The sequence below is a fragment of the Thermobia domestica genome, chromosome 5 (assembly GCF_964235325.1).
Source record: "Thermobia domestica chromosome 5, izTheDome1.hap1.1, whole genome shotgun sequence".
In the NCBI taxonomy this organism is placed as follows: Eukaryota; Metazoa; Arthropoda; class Insecta; order Zygentoma; family Lepismatidae; genus Thermobia; species Thermobia domestica.
The window spans coordinates 258895334-258915090 of NC_137458.1; positions in this window are offsets into that span (position 1 = coordinate 258895334).

Sequence of the window (19757 nt, forward strand, 5' to 3'; positions counted from 1 at the left end):
GCTACTTTAGTGCATCCCTGGTTGAACCATGCTTTGTTCCTACGTATTTCTGCGTGTCCCAGTATTTCTTTTGCTGAAATCTTAATGTTATCTCTAATTTCAACCAAATATTCTGAACAGTAGTGCACTCCGAATCTTCTAAAACCGAAAATCTATTCAAAACTTCAATCTGGCTGCACTCTCACCTGACTCTCTTCTAATTTCTTTAAATTAAACCGTTCCGTTTTCAGATATTGAATATTTCCTTTATTCAATGATAATCTTTCTCTTATTATCATAATCATAATCATCTACTAAAACATGATCGATTTGATTATATGTTTTTCCGTCTAGTGAGGTCCAAGTATAGTTATGAACATCGCGATGTGGGAATTTTGTAATCATCAGGATAAGGTTTTATGGATTTGCAAATTTCACGAGTCTAACGTCGTTGTCACAACCTTCCTTATGCAGATATTTATTCCCTATAAATACCCTCTCGTCCTACCTTCGCATTGAAACCGCCTAACAGAATATTCATATGGTATTGCAGGAGATGATCAAATACCCCTTCTATTCTTTCGTAAAAACTTTTTTATTGTCATCCTTATTTTCTGTTGGAGTTTAAAACAATAATATTACACAACCAACCCTTAAGAAAAGTAAAAGAAAATGTATCATTAGCATTTTCAACCTATGTAATTGCTGATATTATGTATTCGTTTGTGAACGAAAAGCCCTAATCCTAGTTGGTAATTTTTAATTCGTTCCCCGTAAAAGAACGTAAAATTTCAAAGACTTGACTCCTCCATTTCCTTCTCATCTAACTTTCTGATATCCCACTAGGTCCATCTTCTATTTCTAAACTCATTCGTTACACATTTTAACCCGCCTGCCCTAGACTTCTTATCTTCCATGTTCCAATTCTCATGTCGATTTTACTTTGCTGAGTTTGTGCCAATTTATCAGTTCTGGTCCAAGGATTCAGCGAATATATCTATAAAATCCCCAGCTTATACATCTATAAATCTATTCTTTTTACTGTGAAAAACAAGCATCTTTTTATCTTTAACAAAAATGTTCATAGCCATAATACAAGACAAGGTAGTGACATATTTGTGATGCATCAACAATATGCTAATATAAGCAAAACCGTGTACATGAATTGTGTCAGATTGTATAATAAACTTCCTCTGTACTTGAAAAATATGACCAATGTTTCCATTCTTGGTAAGACTTTATATAATCTACTCACTGAAAAGTGCTATTATACAATTAAAGAATATTTAAATGACTCATTAACTGAAGAGTTGGTAACAGATACTTACCCGTGAGTACATGCCTGGTGTGGTACAAACAGTTACCTAATTAGATGTAAATTGTCATGTTTTTATACTTAGTGTATCATATTTATGTGGTTTTATATTTTAGAAAGATGCATGATGTATACCTCTGGTACTTGACAATATCGTATGTTTTTTTTTCTTTCTGACAACTGTAATGCTTACATGAGAATTTCTCATGCTTTGTAAGCTAATGAAACAGGCAAATAAATGAATGAATAAATGAATGAATGAATGAACAAGCTTTTTTTTTTTTTTTTTTTTTTTTTTTTTTTTTTTTTTTTTTACAGGATGAGTTGTTAGCACACACATCAAATCCCCAAGCTGGAGGATCACCCCTTGTATGTCCGCGACTGATTATTCAGTATATTCGCAAGTAATCTCTATATCCCAGAGGCCTTCTCGTCGATCCAAAACCTGAGAACGCGCCGTGGTGACAGGAAGACCACATTTTATGGAAATTAATACAGCTATATTTTAGAATTACAATAGATACTGATTATCCGAACAGATTTAAAATACACATGAACAATCAATATGCTCGGATATATGGATGCATATTAAGACAGCGGAAGCTTCGATGTCATAAAAATCATAAATTAGAGACTAGTGTCAATGTAGTATTTCATGAATGCATCGTACGTTTGCTATTCGAACTATTCTTGATGTATTACATTGTTTCGTTTTATAGCTACATAACTTTATAATGTTTTTGTAAGCGATTATACTCTTTACCTGTTCTCTGCCAATAGCAACTGTATGAATTTATAATACAAAAGTGAAATACAGAATGATATATTTTTTAAAAAATGTGATATTTCGCAGAGAATCTCATGTAAAGGGCGCCTTGTATTCTTCACAGCTTCTTTATTAACAATCACTATTCCAATTTATTATACAAAGCTGGCACGCAGGATAACTAAAACCACTTATCTATAATGTGATATTTCGTAGGGCGCCTTGTGTAGAAGGCGCACTGTACCTTTCACGGATTCTTTACCGGTAGTAACTGTATGTGTTTATTGTACAGAACTGTGGTATACAGAAGAGTAAATAAAATCTTTCATCTTTGATGTGGACTCGCAAGGGCACCTAATATAAAGGGCGCACTGCACCTTTCACGGGTTCTTTACCAATAAAAGTGTAAGAATTTATTACTATATTTTGTACCTTTATATAAATAAAGGTGATGTTTCGGAGGGCGCACCGGGACACGTCCCGGTGGGCCAGCACGGGCCTGCCTGAAATTCACAACGAAAATAAAAGATTAGTACAGAAGTTCTAATAATTAAGGTAATGATATATTTGAAAGGTTGCAATGTATAGCAAACATTTCAGATATAACATAACCACTTCAGTTCTTATAGCAGGTTGATTGGTTTAAGTTCTCCCTATACGTGTCCCTTTCAGCGCCGAGCATATACGAGACCTGAAAGTACAGCTTGTAACTTGGAATCAGAGCGACATGAGCTCTCACCGGAAATCAAACCTGAATCTCTCATGGTAAATGCTCTTAACGGGAAAGAGATTGGATGTTTCCATTGAAAAGAAATTGACATGTTTGTTTTCTTGTATGCAAGTCATTTAAAACATTGTCTAATTTGTCCATAAAAGGGTTAATCTTTCGTTAGCAGATTAAGCACCGCTTGATAAAATTCAAAACATTAAAGATTAACAACAATAAATTTAAATCTGACTAATGTAAAGGCACCAGTAGTTGACACGTAAGGATTTTTTTCAGATTTATTGTCTTATACAGGGCCGCCCACAGGGGGGATGTATGGCGCAAGCTGCGCCATTGAGAAAAATTTTGGGGGGGATTTTACTCTACTTTCGAACTAGCAATTTTACTGTCGGAATAGCATTAAAACACGATTTTGAGAAGCTAATTTTCAAAAATTTTCCGGGGTGAACCCCCGTATCCCCTGCTTCGATACTCGATGAATGAAGTACCGCGCAAGTAGCCGTATGAAAGGAAAGATTGGTTCGTTTTAAGAGAGAAGGTCGCCCACAGGAGGGATGAATGGCGCTAGTTGTGCCATCGAAAAAAAAAATGGGGGAAATAAAATAAAATGGGGAAGAATTTTTACTCTAATGTCGAATAAGTAATTTTGATGTCGTCAGAATAACATTGGAACACGATGCGATTTTTTTTTTCAAATCTCGAGAATGAATCCCCCTACTCCCTGCTTAGAAACTCTATGAATGAAGTACCGCGCAAGTTGCTATATGAAAGGATGGCGCCAAGTTCTGGTGAACAACAGTTACAAACACTCAAGGAATCACTTTCAAATTTAGATTTGAAACTTGCCTATGTTGTCTGTTGAAAATTATAAAGTAGTTTGACATAAGTGTGAGCTAGTGGTAACCATACAGACAACAGCCAAGTTTCAAATCTAAATTTGAAGTGAGCCAGTGAGTGTTTGTAACTGTTGTCCACCAGAACTTTGCGCCCATTTTTGTGATTTCAATTCCTTTTAAGGCCACTCGTACTTGGCTCTTTTACAGGAATATTTTTTGTTGGATATCACTTCTTTTTGTAGGCTAATTTTGAGGATAACATTTTCTTTTGGTATCAAACTCAATAACTTGTAACTTGCGTCTTACTTTTCATGTACAAGGGAGTTATATCAATATTTTGTAAAGAAAAAGTAATACTACTAATTGTAAAAAGGAATATCTGTGCCATACACAGTGTGTAGAAGTTTTTATACCCTTTAATATCCTTATAGAACATATTTAGTATTGTACACTACCAAGACTACTAATAAAAGTAATGCCATTTTTATAATTACTACTGCCCCTACTACTACTACAAGCATTCTATAATACTACTACAGGAAATAAAAACAACAACAAAAATAACAATTACTAGTACTATAAAAACTACCGCTACACTGGGCAATTGTATTTAGAGGACTTGAGTTTTGAGGAGGGAAGAGATTATTAGTTTTGGGGGGGACTGCGCCATCGGCTTTGGGGGGATGGGCACCCCTGGTCTTATAAAATGCTTTTAAACTGTGTTTTACGATTTATTTTTATTCTATACTTTGAAGTTCCTTTTTATAAACCTTTATAATTTTAAGTGGCTAGTATAGTTTTTAATATTTTTTAAAAAAAATCGAAACGCTTACGAAAGTTTAGTAATTGACAGGTTTCGTTTCTAAAAAATCTAGTAGTTGACACATTTGAGATTAGTAGTTGACAGTACTTATTTTTCATACCTACGAAAGATAAAAAAGAAAATTGTTAATATGTTAGGATTTAAATGTGTATTATTAAATTAACCTGAGATGATTACTAGTAAACAGTATAATCTTCAATATCGAATAAAATGTAAAACTCACTATTTAGCAAAAAAAAAAAAAAAAAAAAAAAGTACAAGAGAATTCTTTTTACACTCTTCGCCTAACTTGTTTCAAACGAGCTCAACAAAACGCAAAAATACAAATTAAGACATACAAATAGCTTTGATACTGAAAACAAACGTTAATTCCAAATACTGTCCAATTGAGGAACAAGAAATAGGCTCCGCCGGCTGTTGACTGATTGAGGTTATTCAATATGACCAGCAGCATCTTCCCACACATACTCTAGCTCATCTGGTCTTTTTGGCCACTTCCAGTATTTTCCGCTTTTCCGCATGGCTGACACGATTGCACCTTTATCTGCAATACTGGTAATTTTCCCAAGAAAATGTTCGTCTTGATATGTTACGATCACAAATTCTCCTACTTCTTTATGTATGGATTCAACTATTATGGAAGTCGAATCTATTTCTGAATCGCTAGTATATTCTTCGTTTAATTCACTAGAGGGGTCTTTATAAAGGGCATTGTCACTCTCGTTGTCTGATGTGGCACTGTCATTGTGTCGAGAACCTGAAACTAGCTAATAAGTGTTTTTTAACATATTGTTCATCTCTTTTTCTTTTAAGCTTCATTTTTCTCTCTTGTTCTTGGAATCGCTTAATTCTTTCCGTCTCTTCCTGCTTTCTTTGTCTTTTCGCTGCCCTTTCCTTTTTTCTGGTGTTCCAGATCTTTTTTCTTTGCTTTACTTTCATAGTACTTTTGCCATAACTTTGAAGAAACAACACTTGGAACTTTTTTCCTTCAAATTCCTCTTCTTCCTTTTCACTTCTGTTTCAGGCCAAAACAGAGATCTTTTAAACTGGCTTAGAATACTCATGACATTATGGCCTGTAGTACTTACTTCGTGTATTGAGGAGGTCGCAATTTCTACTTCGTTCGAATTTGTGACAAGTTCTTGAATTAAAACCTGATTTCCAATATCTTCTGACTCTTCTGCTTCCTCAAGAGACAGATTTCTTTCTGGTTCTTTATCTACTTCTTTTCTGCTCAACAATACTTGTTCTGCGTTCACATTCAGTGATGAAATATCTTGTGGTTTCGTTGTAATATCCACGTCTTCCTCTACCTCTACGTTACCCGATGGATGACTTTCTTCAAGCAGACTCTCTTGAGCTTCTATGATCTGATGGTTGTCATTTGTTTCTAATGCAGTTGTAACAGTCTTCCACGTTTAAAACAAGAAAAGATCTTCTTTTGCTCCTGGCCGTTCTTCAGTGTGAGACACAGATTGAAACATGTTGACCTTATCTTTCCCTATCATCATATTTAAAAATTTTCTGAGTTAGACTATTTCTAGTTCACTTGAAGTTATAAACTACTTCCATATATATCTCTAGAAATGTTCGGATTTCTTCTAAGAAAGTATTTGAACCAAGGGTTTCAGGTCTGTCATTCTTGAAGGGATTCTTTCTATTCAAATCACGTATTAACTGTTGTGCACTGTTTAGAAGTTCATTCGCAGTCACAGGAAATCCTGCTTGACCTACTTCAATGATCCATTTCACAAGAATATCTTGTTCCTCTGACGTGAAAAAAGATAATGGATTCATTTTCCCTCGAATTGTCGTTTCTCCTTTTATTTTATATAATAAAGTTATTCGTGGAACACTAAGTCTTTTGGCTGAAGCTGCAACGATCACTCCATGTTGATCATCCTTTATTGCTTCTTCCATCTGTTCCTCGGAATATGGCAAGAATCTTCTTTTTACAGGCGACATCGTCCTGGAAGGAGAAAGGAATGTTTATTAATTTCTGATTGAAGTAAATGGCAAAGAAAATGTTTGGAAAGAAAAAAAATATTTGTGAAAATGCAGGAGAATTGAGAACGTTGGCTGGGTAGAGAAGAAAACTGATCAGGAGGGTATGGAAAAAGCAGGATAGACGAGAGCAATATTAAAGACAAGCAGAAATTTGACAGGAAATTGGTTGGGTTACTACTTAGTTAAGAAGTTGTATTTTGAAAGAAGTGATAGAAGAAATGGAAGCAAGGAAAAAGTGTGAGAAGAGGATATTGCAATTGATGGACAATATTACGGAAGGTGATTTATACATTGAAACGAGATTAGCGGAAGATCGCGACAAATGGCAGCATCTTAGCTTTTGAAACTGTTCTTCCCTTATTGGCCGAACACTTAGTGACTAAACGTAATCGACTTTGAAAGGTAATAATTTAAAAGAAAAATATTTAATGAAGAATTCCTATGTGACTCGTAAAATTCTACCCAGGCTGATTTTGTGCCAAGAATATAATAAACTCAAACCAGAATTAATTTCTAACCACATTTCAAAAATTTTCCGGGAAGCATTTGATGGTTGTTTCCATGTTAACCTGTCTCTTTATAATCGAAATGAGACAGATACTTGAAGGAATTATTTACGTCATATATTTTTAAATATTTTTTTCAGATATGAAAATATTTACTTACATGCTTATCATTCTAATAAGTAGTAAGAAAAACTTCAATACAAAACCCGAAAATTTTTCTTCGAGCCAATAAAGTAGATTCAGTATTTGACATGCACTGGTTTCAGTGCTTGACACGCATGTCAACTACTAATTCCATACACTTGTTTTACTTTCTGATGCAAATCTTAATGTTTCCCATTGTTACAACGTGTTTGAAGCGGTAAACGTTAATTTTAGTATAAGAACGGTTGGATTTAGTAATTGACAAGGGGATGTCAACCTTTGAAATGCAAGCAGAATTGAATGTCAGTACTTGACACCCTTCCCCAACAACACTGAATTTTCTGTTAGAGCTTCTTAATTGATTTTGTTACTCCCCAGAAAAAAACATGTAAAATTATAAATAAAGATATTATAGGAAAACAAAACATAATTTTCCATGTTAGTTACAAATAGAGTGTACTCACCTTCTTAACGTAATCGGTAACAAAACAGTAACAGACAACGTATCCTCACAATGGTCTGAAGAGTTTAGAATGTCACGCCATTACATAATGCAATTCTGTGCGGTGGATGCCAAATAATATTTAGTGAAACTTCAACCTACAATTTGTTTCCACTTTTGTGCTAGTATGACGTCAAGTAAACTTATTATTTACATTTTTCTTGGAAAGTGTCAACTATTGTACAGCTCACAGATGACGAGAAGAACCCTAGCAGAAATAGTGTGACGTAGGTATGGGCTCGCCCACTTCTCGCACTGGCGCGAGCGTTTCAAATAACACTACGAAATACCACACATGTAACTTTACCCGGAGTAGCAGACGACATCTAAGTATAGACCACACTTCAAAAACCAAAAATGGACTTGACCATGTCGTTGGCCTTTGACCGCTGTCCCTGTTTTAGGGTTCTTCTCGTCATCTGTGAGCTATACCTGTAAACTACTTCTGTCTTTACCTCATATCAGTGGAATCAAAGTGTTACTGGCTAGTGATTGAAACTCCAATCTTTACTACAATACCTGAATTTTATTAAGAACGATGAATTGCAATAATGAGCAAAGAGCAAAGACTGTCGCATACTCATACAGCATCTTAATTCACTTATAGTATTTTATTTATATTTATCGCTCTGACAAAACATTTTCATTATGTCACTTTTTCTTAATCTTCTTTACAGAGGCGCTGTAAATTATTCACTTCACAAGAGTTCTTCGGAAACCACTGAACCACTGAATGAGAGCACGCCACTCTACTCTTATTATTCTATTGAGTTCTTCGGTAGCTTAGTATTATGTTTTAAACAAAGCATAACGATAACTTAAAATGTTTAACTTACAAAGATGCCATCATCTCTTATACATTGCTTGAACTAATAGATTGACTGCCCTCAAGCTAACATCGTAATCTAAATAGCATTGCATTGCCTTAACATCAGGAGTAAAAGTGAGGGAGAATGTAGGAGGACGCCCTTGCCCCACCTCCAAAAAATAACTACGGCGTCCCTCCACTTCGTAAAAAGTTACAATGAGCAAACACATCATAGGGCATGCCGTGACGTCGTGTGTCCCCCTAGCTTTTTAGATCCACGTTTACCAATGTTTAACATTAACTTTTAACATCTTTTCGTATTGTGATAAACAACTTTCAGAAACATATTTAATTTACATTACATGTCTATGTATGTAATAATACATGTTAGATAATATACACTAAAACTTTAGTTGAGTGTAAAGTTGATCAAAGGTGTAAATAGCCTTCAAGCCATGGGGGGAATAATTACCCTCAGATCCCATGTTGACCACCCACATTTTTTTTTTATAAAGATAACCAAGAAAGTGGGATACCTAGAAGATCACACCATCACCATCGCTAACATTCTGTCAACGTTCTGGCCCGTGAAGCGAAGAACGTATGAAGTGCATTTTGAACCTCTACTAGGGATTTAAAATGACGTCCTTTAAGGTGACTGTCCAAGGAAGGAACAGGTGATAATCGGACGGTGCAATGTCCGGGGAGTATGGATGATGCAATAGTGTTTCCCATTCAAGGCGTAGCATGGTGTCCTGGGACATCTTAGAAACGTGGGGCTTATCATTGTCCTGTAACAGGAGAAACCCTTTGCGATTCAGAAGTGCTGGCTCCAGAGTTTTTCTTGAACACAGTTAAACTGATGACAGTATACAGTTGCATTGACGCTCTGAACAGCTGGTATAAGTTCCCGATGCACGATAACGCGAGCAGTCCACCAAATACACAGCTGGTGAAGTGCTGGTTTCGGCTGTTTTGGAACCGGTTCATGGGATGCTAACCAATTATAACGGCGCCGTGGAGCTTCGTACAGGGCCCACTTCTCATCACATGTCAACGCCATGTCCAGAAATGGCTCCTTCTTCAGACGAGGCAGCAATGAAACACAGGTGTATGATCGCGTTGCCTTCTAGCCCGGAGTCAAATCATGTGGACCCATCGATCCAAATTATAGTACTTCCCAAGTTGATGGGGATGCTGCCGAATGGTTTCTCCACTCATAATGAATTGTAGTCTCAGTTCCTCGCATGTCTGGTCACTGTTCGCCTCAATTGCTGCCTGAAGATCTTCATTTTGCACATGTGTTGTTATTCCGGCACGTGGTGCGTCTTCGACTATTTCGTCACCGTCCTTATAACTTGTTAAACCACTGCTGCACTGCCCGTATAGTCACCACAAACTCACCAATGGGCTGGTATATCTTCCGCCCCACTGCAGCGACGTTTGACCCCATTTGAACTCGTACAGGATTCACGCGCTTATGACTTTCTGTGGAGGTCATATGTTCACTCTGACGTTACACAAGTTCACGGTGTAACTGAACTGCCACAACCAGGTAGTATGTTGATATACCCACATCCTCCCTTCACCTTATCTTAATTCGCATTCAACTCACGGTGTGAGGGGGCAATTGAACACAGACCTCCCCAAAAAGCTACAGAACTTCCTTTGTTACCTCTCTATCTTGAAATCTTTTTTAAAAATAGTTTTTTATTGTTAGTGCTCTTCAATACTCTACACGACAGATTTTTCATGTTCGTTCGTTTAAATTTTGACGACATCATAAGAAAAACATTTTTCTTATATATATATATATATATATATATATATATATATATATATGTGACACAAACATTAATTCTTTGAATAAAAATTGTAGTTATCTTCCAGTGTAACGCGAAGCCCGGTGACTCAGTGGTTAAGCGTTCACCTCTGATGCGGGCGATCCCTAGTCCGATCGCATCTAGCGCCAAATGAATTTTGTAGTAAACAAACGCCGTGTGCTTGGGTTTTGTCGGAGTTCTTCCGTTTCCTCCCACTTTATTGGTTCCACCATTGCGTTCATTTATAATCGTCACCGTCTCCTTTAGCCTAGCCTGAATAAAAGTGAGACGTAAAACTGAAAGGTTTCATTTTCTTTTTTTTTTTTTTTCATGGTAATGCTTTGACACAGACACAAGCAACAAGAGAGAAAGAAAATTATGAATTTCTTGAGAAGACACACACATATATATATAGCGAGAGAGAGAGAGAAAGAGAGAGAACGAGAGGATAAAATCGTGATTGTCAGAATGACGTTTGTATCCTCACTCATACTCCTTTCGTGTATGAGCTCCTCCGTGGCTAAGCGGTTAGCGTACGCGCCTTTGGCGTGGGGGACCCGGGTTCGCTTCCCGGCGCGAGCTCATGTGGTTCGGATTCCACGTTAATCAGTAGGTCCACGTCTCATATAGCCTCGCTGCTGAACGGGACGTAAAACTCAAAATCAATCAATCCTTTCGTGTATCGCGATATTTTATAGTCCCGGGTTGTACGAGTCACTCCGGATCATGGATCTATCCGGTTCTCGAGTCTAATGGGTCATTGGTCTGACTGCGTATGGGTCTTCCGTGTGACGGTTCACGAATTTCGTGACCTATTCACTGGTACCGAGCCCTGTAGAATGTAGCGAAAACTTGTTTATTTTTTAAAAGTGTTTTAAAACCTCAATCAGTGGGAGTAATTTTTAAGTTTCACAAGAAACATAAGTCTTGTTTTGTGGAAATTGGAAATTTTATCGGGAAACTTATTTCGAAAATACGAAAGTAATTGAAAAAGTAAGATAACAATAAATCATCACACGTGATATCTCCTCTGGTATAAAGCCAGTATGCGCGTCATTTGGTGTACTTGGTATATGTCTCAATTGTTAGTGGAAGAACGTTAAACACAGTGTAATAGATCGTATTACACCTTAAAATGTAAATTCACGCCTCATGTAGTCTTGATGCTGAAGAGGGACGCTAACTTCAGTAAACTAAGAAACAAGTCCACGAAGTTCAACTTATTCCACACCTCTTCCAAACTTTCAGCAACATGTAACCACATCTTTGTCACACACGTCATGTTACAAAATCAAGTGTGGGTATGATATGTGAAATTCGATAATGGCAGGCAGATGAGAAAAGATCAGAAACTAACTTGGTCTTCCAATCATGGAATGATAAATAGCAACTACCTGGTCTTCGAACCATTGATAAAGCACATGGGTGGTAAGCATTTCAGAACCAATACCAAGTTTACCAAGACACTACGAACCAATACGAAGTTCAAGAAACTTTTTTTTTTTTTTTTTGACTTCAGTAAACAAACTTTCTTTTCATGATAGGAAGAATTTGGCAAACTTCCTTTCTGGAGAATCACATGAAGACTTTAAGTTTAGAATTTCGTTCACTAACGTTGAACTGTGTGGTCTTTAGGCAAGTGTACATGCACCGGGACGAACACTGGAACACGCAATATCCAACTGAAAATTAACTTATGCTTATGAAAGTGCCATGGAACGTGCCAATCTGTTGTAATCTCGGATTCGATTTTTTTGAAGTTAAAATTATGAATCAACTGTGGTTTCTTGCAATAGAATCTTGCGATTGCTTACAAATGTAATGAAATAAAATTCTAAGCTCTTATATTCTAAGGTTTTCCACCAGGGCTGACCCTAGTCAATTTAGTGTCCGATGTATCATTTACCATACCTCCTTTCGTAGAAATGAGGCGTAAAAGATTTGATTTTAAGTAAGTTAACCATCATAATTTTAGAAACGTTAATGAAAATGCAAAATTTACCGACACAAGACTCGATTCGCTCAATTTGCATCCTATTTCATGGTTCATTGAAATTATGGTGAGTCTTTCCAGTAGAAGTGCAGTCGCTGAAAAACTAAACTCTTTGAGGAACTGTTACAGACAGTGACAGTGATTGTGTAATAGAATGTAACGTGAAAATAAACGGGTCTGATTAGTGAATTTAGCTAACATCATTATGAATCCAGGTTCTACTTTTTGTATGCCTTACTTTAATTTTATAAGTCTACTTGATTCTATTGTTTTTGCTTCTCTATTCAAATGCATATGTTGCACATGCTTTAGAACAAGCCCTGTTCTAAATTGTTATCTACAGGATAGATGTGAAATGTAACCAAATTATGATGGTTAAGTGAAAAAGTAGGATGAAATGGGAAAACCACCCAGAAAGTCCATGAAGAGCTATAACGTTTTCTACAACATAATTTTTCCATAGTGTGGAATCAAATCAAGAAATCTCTGAACCAACCGTTAGCGATTTAATACTTTTATGGTTTTATTTAATATTTCAGCCATACTTCTGCTTTCTTATCTTTTCCTTTTCTTAATGAGCACTGCATGACGAATAACTAAAAAACAGTTACTTGAAACCCTAACTTCATATGAAATTCAGCCTGCTGACTCAGACCATGCGATTATGTGAACTATTGCTGTGACGAAAATTTATTCTTATATTTCAGAGAGCGTATCATTTATACGTACCAATATTTTACTTTAATTAGTACAAATCACATAACAGGTTCGTAAGGGGATTTGTGCGAAGGTTGAATCAATTAAGTTCCACTGGCTACGCCACTGGTACCGGAAACCAACACTCAGAAAATATTTTACCCGATTTCGTAAGTACCTCGATGTTATATTATGGATAGTTTAATGAATTAAGTTTAAGCATTACAAGACCTCATCAATTACTTGATTTCATTGTCACAAATGGTAGTCATTCTTTCCCAGAATCCTTTACGTTCTCTCTCCTCCAAGCTGTCTCTCTCATTAAGAAACACGGAAGTTTCGATTGAGTTAACTGATAAGATTTCCAAGAACTTCTCCCTTTCAACTTTACCTTCGAATGTGGCGTCTTTTTCACATCTCTTCCGAGGAGGAGAATTTCTAATTTGTAGCTGACTTTATCCTTTCTTTCTTTATTATTTACCTCACAACGACCACCGACATTTCACGTAATTTCCTTTTCTATATAACTCCATTTTAGCTACACTAATTGCTTTCCTTTCTTGGAATCGCGATGTAATTATGGTTTTAAATTACTAGCATTTGGGAGTAATTGTTAACTTACGGTTGTTCATTGCAAAAATTTGTAAAAAAAAGAAAAAAATGACTAAATACTTTTCAGACGAGTAGCTATATGAGAAACTCAAGGGTAATGTTATTCTCATAGGCGTAACTAGGGAAAGACAAAGGGGGGAAAGAGGGGGGCTGTTCACCATAGAACATCGTTGGCTCACCTAGAACACTATTGAACCACAAGCTGAAACTATGATCGTACTTTCAATTCTCAAAATCAAGGAATCGCATCCGATTTCCTAAAAAAGGTATTCTAATTACCCCAGTGGTTATTCTATGTAAATTTTTTCTGCTCAGTTTCACGCGGGAAGCAAAAGAATCTATTTAGGAAGTGACACAGACATAACTTCCGAACAGTCAGGAAGAAATGTTAAATAAAACATCAAGAACATAGTCTCAGCAGTTCTGTGGTATATTTCTAATGTATTATTATTATTATTATTATTATTATTATTATTATTATTATTATTATTATTATTATTATTATTATTATTATTATTATTATTATTATTATTATGAGAGACGGTGACTCAGTGGTAGAGCTCTTAGGTTTGTGGCGCACAATATCGTGTCCGTGGGTTTTTCGGGGCACTCCTGTTTCTTCACATAATTTCATTCCACCAATTCTTCCATTGTTACTCATTTGCCTCAGCTCTAATCCTTCGTCTCCCTTAGCCTAATGGACATAACGTGGGACGTTACAGTGAAAACTTCCATTTCATTATTATTGTTATTATTATTATTATTATTATTATTATTATTATTATTATTATTATTATTATTATACACTTGGACATCACCAGACGGAAAAACACATAATCAAATTGATCACGTTTTAGTAGATAGAAGAAGACAATCTAGCATAATTGACGTCCGGTCGTTTAGAGGGGCTGATTGTGACACTGATCACTACCTGGTAGTAGCGATAATACGGGAGAGATTATCGTTAAATAAAGGTAATATTCAATGTCCGAAAACGGAGAGATTTAATTTAAAGAAATTAGAAGAAAGGTAAGACAGGAATACCAGATTGAAGTTTCGAATAGATTCTCGGCCTTAGAAGACTCGGAGTGCACTAGTGTTGAGGATACTTGGATTGAAATTAGAGATAGCATTAAAAGTTCAGCAATAGAAAAATTGGGACACGCGGAAATACGTAGGAACAAATCATGGTTCGACCAAGAATGCATTAAACAAGCAGACAAGAGAAAACAGGCAAAATTACGGTGGCTACAAAATCCGCATGAAATAACTACACAAAAGTTCGCAGATATCAGGCGGGAAACTTCCAAAACTTTCAGAACAAAGAAACGGGATTTTTTGAAAGCTAAAATTAAGGAACTTGAAGATAATAGTAAAAATAAAAATATTCGGGACATGTATAAGGGGATCAGCGAATTTAAGAGAGGCTATCAACCTCGTGCTTATATATTAAAGAAATCTGACGGAACAGTTCTCACTGATGCGGATAGCATCTTAAATAGATGGAAAGATTTCTTTGACGATTTGCTGAACACGCAGCCAAAAACTAATGTGCGTGGAGAAAAGGAGATACACACAGCAGAACCGTATATTCCAGAACCCAATCGAATAGAAGTGAAAGCCGCTATAAAGAAATTAAAGAAACACAAATCTCCGGGTGTAGATGAAATTCCGGCTGGGTTAATTTTAGCTGGAGGCGAAAAATTGTGGAACAAGATACACAAACTCATTCTCCTTATCTGGAACAAGGAAGAATTGCCACAAGAGTGGAAAGAATCAATCATTGTTCCAATTCACAAGAAAGGCGACAAAACTGACTGTAATAATTATCGAGGCATTTCTCTTCTGTCAACATCCTATAAAATCCTTTCAAATATTCTGTTAGCAAGATTGACCCCATACGCAGATGAAATTATTGGAGATTATCAGTGCGGATTTAGACGAAATCGATCAACTATCGACCAAATATTTACCATTCGCCAAATACTCGAAAAGAAGTGGGAATACAATACCCCGGTACATCAACTATTTATTGATTTTAGAAAGGCTTACGACTCGGTTAGGAGAGAAACATTATACAACGTTCTTACAGAACTTGGAATACCGAGAAAGCTAATTAGATTAATTAAGATATGTTTAAGTGAATCCCAAAGTAAAGTCCGGGTAGGAAAATTTTTGTCCACAAGCTTCCACGTCGAAAATGGCCTGAAACAAGGAGATGCGTTGTCGCCATTATTATTTAACTTTGTGCTGGAATACGCCATAAGGAAAATCAAAGATAGCAACCAGGGCCTAGAGTTGAACGGCATTCACCAGGTTATGGCATATGCTGATTATGTAAATTTAATAGGGGAGGATAGGAGAACAGTAGAAATAAATGCAGAGATCTTATTAAACGCTTGCAGGGACATGGGTTTAGAAGTAAATGCAGAGAAAACTAAATACATGGAAGTGCGTCGGGACCGTAATACGGCAAATTGTGGAGGCGTTAAAATATTAAATAATGCTTTTGATAAAGTGGATACTTTCAAATATTTAGGATCAATATTAACAGACGAAAATCATATTCACGAAGAAATTAAATGTCGACTAAAAGCAGGGAATTCGTGTTACTACTCGGTTCAAAATCTCTTGTCGTCGCGAATTCTGTCGAGGAATTCGAAGCTTAATATATATAAATCGATAATCATGCCCGTTGTTCTGTATGGTTGCGAAACATGGTCGCTTACTCTGAGGGAAGAACATAGACTGAAAGTATTTGAGAACAGGATCCTGAGAAGAATATTCGGACCCAAGAGGAGCGAGAATGGGGAATGGCGGAAGCTTCATAACGAGGAACTACATAATTTATACGGTTTACCCAACATTGTTAGGGTCGTCAAGTCTAGGAGGCTTAGAGGAGCGGGTCAGGTAGCTAGAATGGAAGAAAGTAGAAACGCTTTCAAAGTCTTGACTGGTAGACCCATAGGAAAACGACCATTAGGAAGACCTAGGCGCAGATGGGAGGATAATATTAAGATGGATCTTGCAGGGATAGGTATACAAAGTAGAAACTGGATGCAATTAGCTAAGGATAGAAGTCAGTGGAGAGCTTTTGTGAACGCGGCACTGAACTTCCGGGTTCCATAGGCCATAGAGTTAGTTAGTTAGTTAGTTATTATTATTATTATTATTATTATTATTATTATTATTATTATTATTATTATTATTATTATTATTATTATTATTATTTTTATTATTATTATTATTATTATTATTATTATTATTATTATTATCAGTAGTAGTAGTAGTAGTAGTAGCAGGGGAGAGATGGCCAATGGCGATCGTCTAAGAGAAATGGGTTATTATTTAGTTTCATTTGAAAAATAAATTGAAACAAATTTGTAAATACATACTCCAGTCCTTCTACAATAAGTGTGTAAAATAAAAAGAGGATCATTCTTTCAGTTCGGGAACACGATGAAAAAAAAACTCAAATTGATACTTTGGCCCCAATTGTCATCACATGTTGGTAATGGCGATCACAGTACAAGCTTAATAAACACACATAGTTCCATAGGCATTTTCTTTTTCTTTTTTTTTTCTTTTTGCTAAACTTTGCCTTCGAAAAACAGAAACATCAAATAAATGTTTTATTGACTTTTTTTTTTTTTTTTTAAAAAAAAGACGTCACAAATATATCCACGTGGTGAGTCCACAGCAGTACAATCAGCATGCACCCACGATCCACAAATCTTACACCGATACCAAAGTTTCAGTGTTTTACTCAAGTAGGCGTATTACCTATCTTAAGTCTAGCCTCTTTTATAATTTTTGGCTGGAGAAGTATTCCAAAAGTTTGTTGAGAATGGTGATCACCATAGTAGTAAGCTGATCACGTTGATCGGCATTCCCAACATTGCGCCATTTTGAAAATTGAGCTGGTTATACTGTAAAACGTAGTTTTTTTCTAATATAACTATGTGTCGTGCATTAGACGTAAATATAACTTTTTATGATTCTTAGTAACTTCAAGATCTTACAACTTAAAATTGTACGTATCGTGATTTGAAATATGCTGATTCTTATAAGAAAATCAACAAAAACAAGTTTCAGCACGCTGTAGACTTCAATCTACTCTAACAACAACAACGCACAAAAAACCTTGCTATAAGAGACAGATGGCAGCACTAGTTTGACTTCTCCTCGGGTCACGCAAGAGGGCAAAGTAGTATCAGTAGTAGTATCAGTAGTAGTAGTAGTAGTAGTAGTAGTAGTATCAGTAGTAGTAGTATCAGTAGTAGTAGTAGTAGCAGTAGTAGTAGTAGTAGTAGTAGTAGTAGTAGTAGTAGTAGTAGCAGTAGCAGTATGTGGTGATGTATGGAAAGTGTACACGGCTTCGGTACGGTGCGAGAGAACCGGGTTCAATTCCCAGTGGGAGTATATATGGTTCAGTCGAATCTCACTTTAAACTGTAACTTCAAATCTCTTATAGCTTCGGTACTAAAAGTCACGCTATACTCCAAACCAACCAACAATATTATCATAGGATCATGTCGCATAATAACTCCCACTTACTACCTGTAAAACACAACAATGCTGCTAAAACTACCAGTTTTCTGGTACGTAATATGGAACTAATCGCCGATACCAAACAATACTATAAATATCAGGGAAATGCTGTACTTTGAAAATCAGAAATAAAAAAAAGTATACAGGGATCGAAAAATCAGAAGATGTAACGGTACTTGTAAACAGGCCGGAAATCCAACTTACATCCTCAATGAAATGGACCAAGAAGTAATACTCAAAGATGTGGCAGTGTTACTTACTCACACACTGTAAACATTTTCATAGGTAAATTTACAAAATATGGTGGCAATCTGTTTGCCACTCCTCTATGTAAACCAATTTACACCTATAAAGTAAAATTACTAACATGAAATGATGTAAAATTACATTTTTGTCAAATAAAAATATCATACTTTCTTATAAATTTACTGTAAATTTGTAAAAGAAACCCAGCAAATTTTGTAATTTAATCTAAGGAAATGTATATCAACTTACTAAATGAAGGGTAAATGATTTTACATTGATATTTGACAATTTAATTACAATATTTTTTCTGTGCATCATAGTATAACAATAGCACAAAAAGTAGGAAGTTTAAACACCTGAGAGAAAATTATAAAGATGTGAGAATACCAAAAAGTTACAGTATGACTAATCATATCTCAACTACAATGTCACAACTAGGAGAGGCAAACGCAAGACACCTTTTATCAAACATCAAAATCAGTAATTGTGAAGACCTGCCATATGGTCAGATAGTTCTTTGAAGAACTATTTCCATAAGCCTAGCTTGGTATAGACAGCCGTTGGATAATTAAATTGAAACCAGTTCAAACAATATATAAGTCTATGAATAATAATGCTTATGTCAACACCTCGCACAATAATAATAATATATATACACACGGTCTATCCAGAACGTGATGTCATACATTTTATTGTGAAGCAAGTGTACGTTACAGCGCGCTCTATCCGCCTTAATCGATCGTAGTTAAGTCAACTACCGAGCGAGTGGTTGCTCAGTTGTCTCCGAGCTCTCGAAGGTGAAGAACGGGCGAGTTTGTAAACCTCTGTTTCTTCTCTTATAGAAGTCAAGTTGTAGTTACCTGACCAAATCTAAAGTGGCAACGCTGCCCCAGAAACTCTAAAGTCCCAACTTAGCTTCTAAAGACTTCGTTATTTATTTCCTGGTTTGAAACCGTCCTGAAAGGGCATTGTTAAGGAAAAATTCACGACGGAAAAGCTACTTGTGAAATATCTTTAAACGCACTTACTCTGGCAAATATGTATCGAAGCAGCAATGCAATATTTTAAAGAATTTTAGTGCACATGTATTATTACGAAATAAATATTTTTTTTTCATACTTGTAAACTTGGTGACATTACTTTTCGGATCTACCTTGTGCATATATATGTATATATATATAATGAGGTTTTATCAAATTCCTACTGTATTGGGTTGAAAGCAGTCCATTTCGAGAGTCAATTCTCACCCCCTCCCATACCGAACTAAAATAAATGTTAAGAAAATTGCGCAAAAAAAATGCAAATTTAATGAAATATAGTAATACCTTGAAATACAAACTTAGTCAGTTTCAGAACCCTATTCGAGTTCGAAAACAAATAAAAATTAGATTTATCCGTTCCTGGAACTCACAAGCTCGAATTA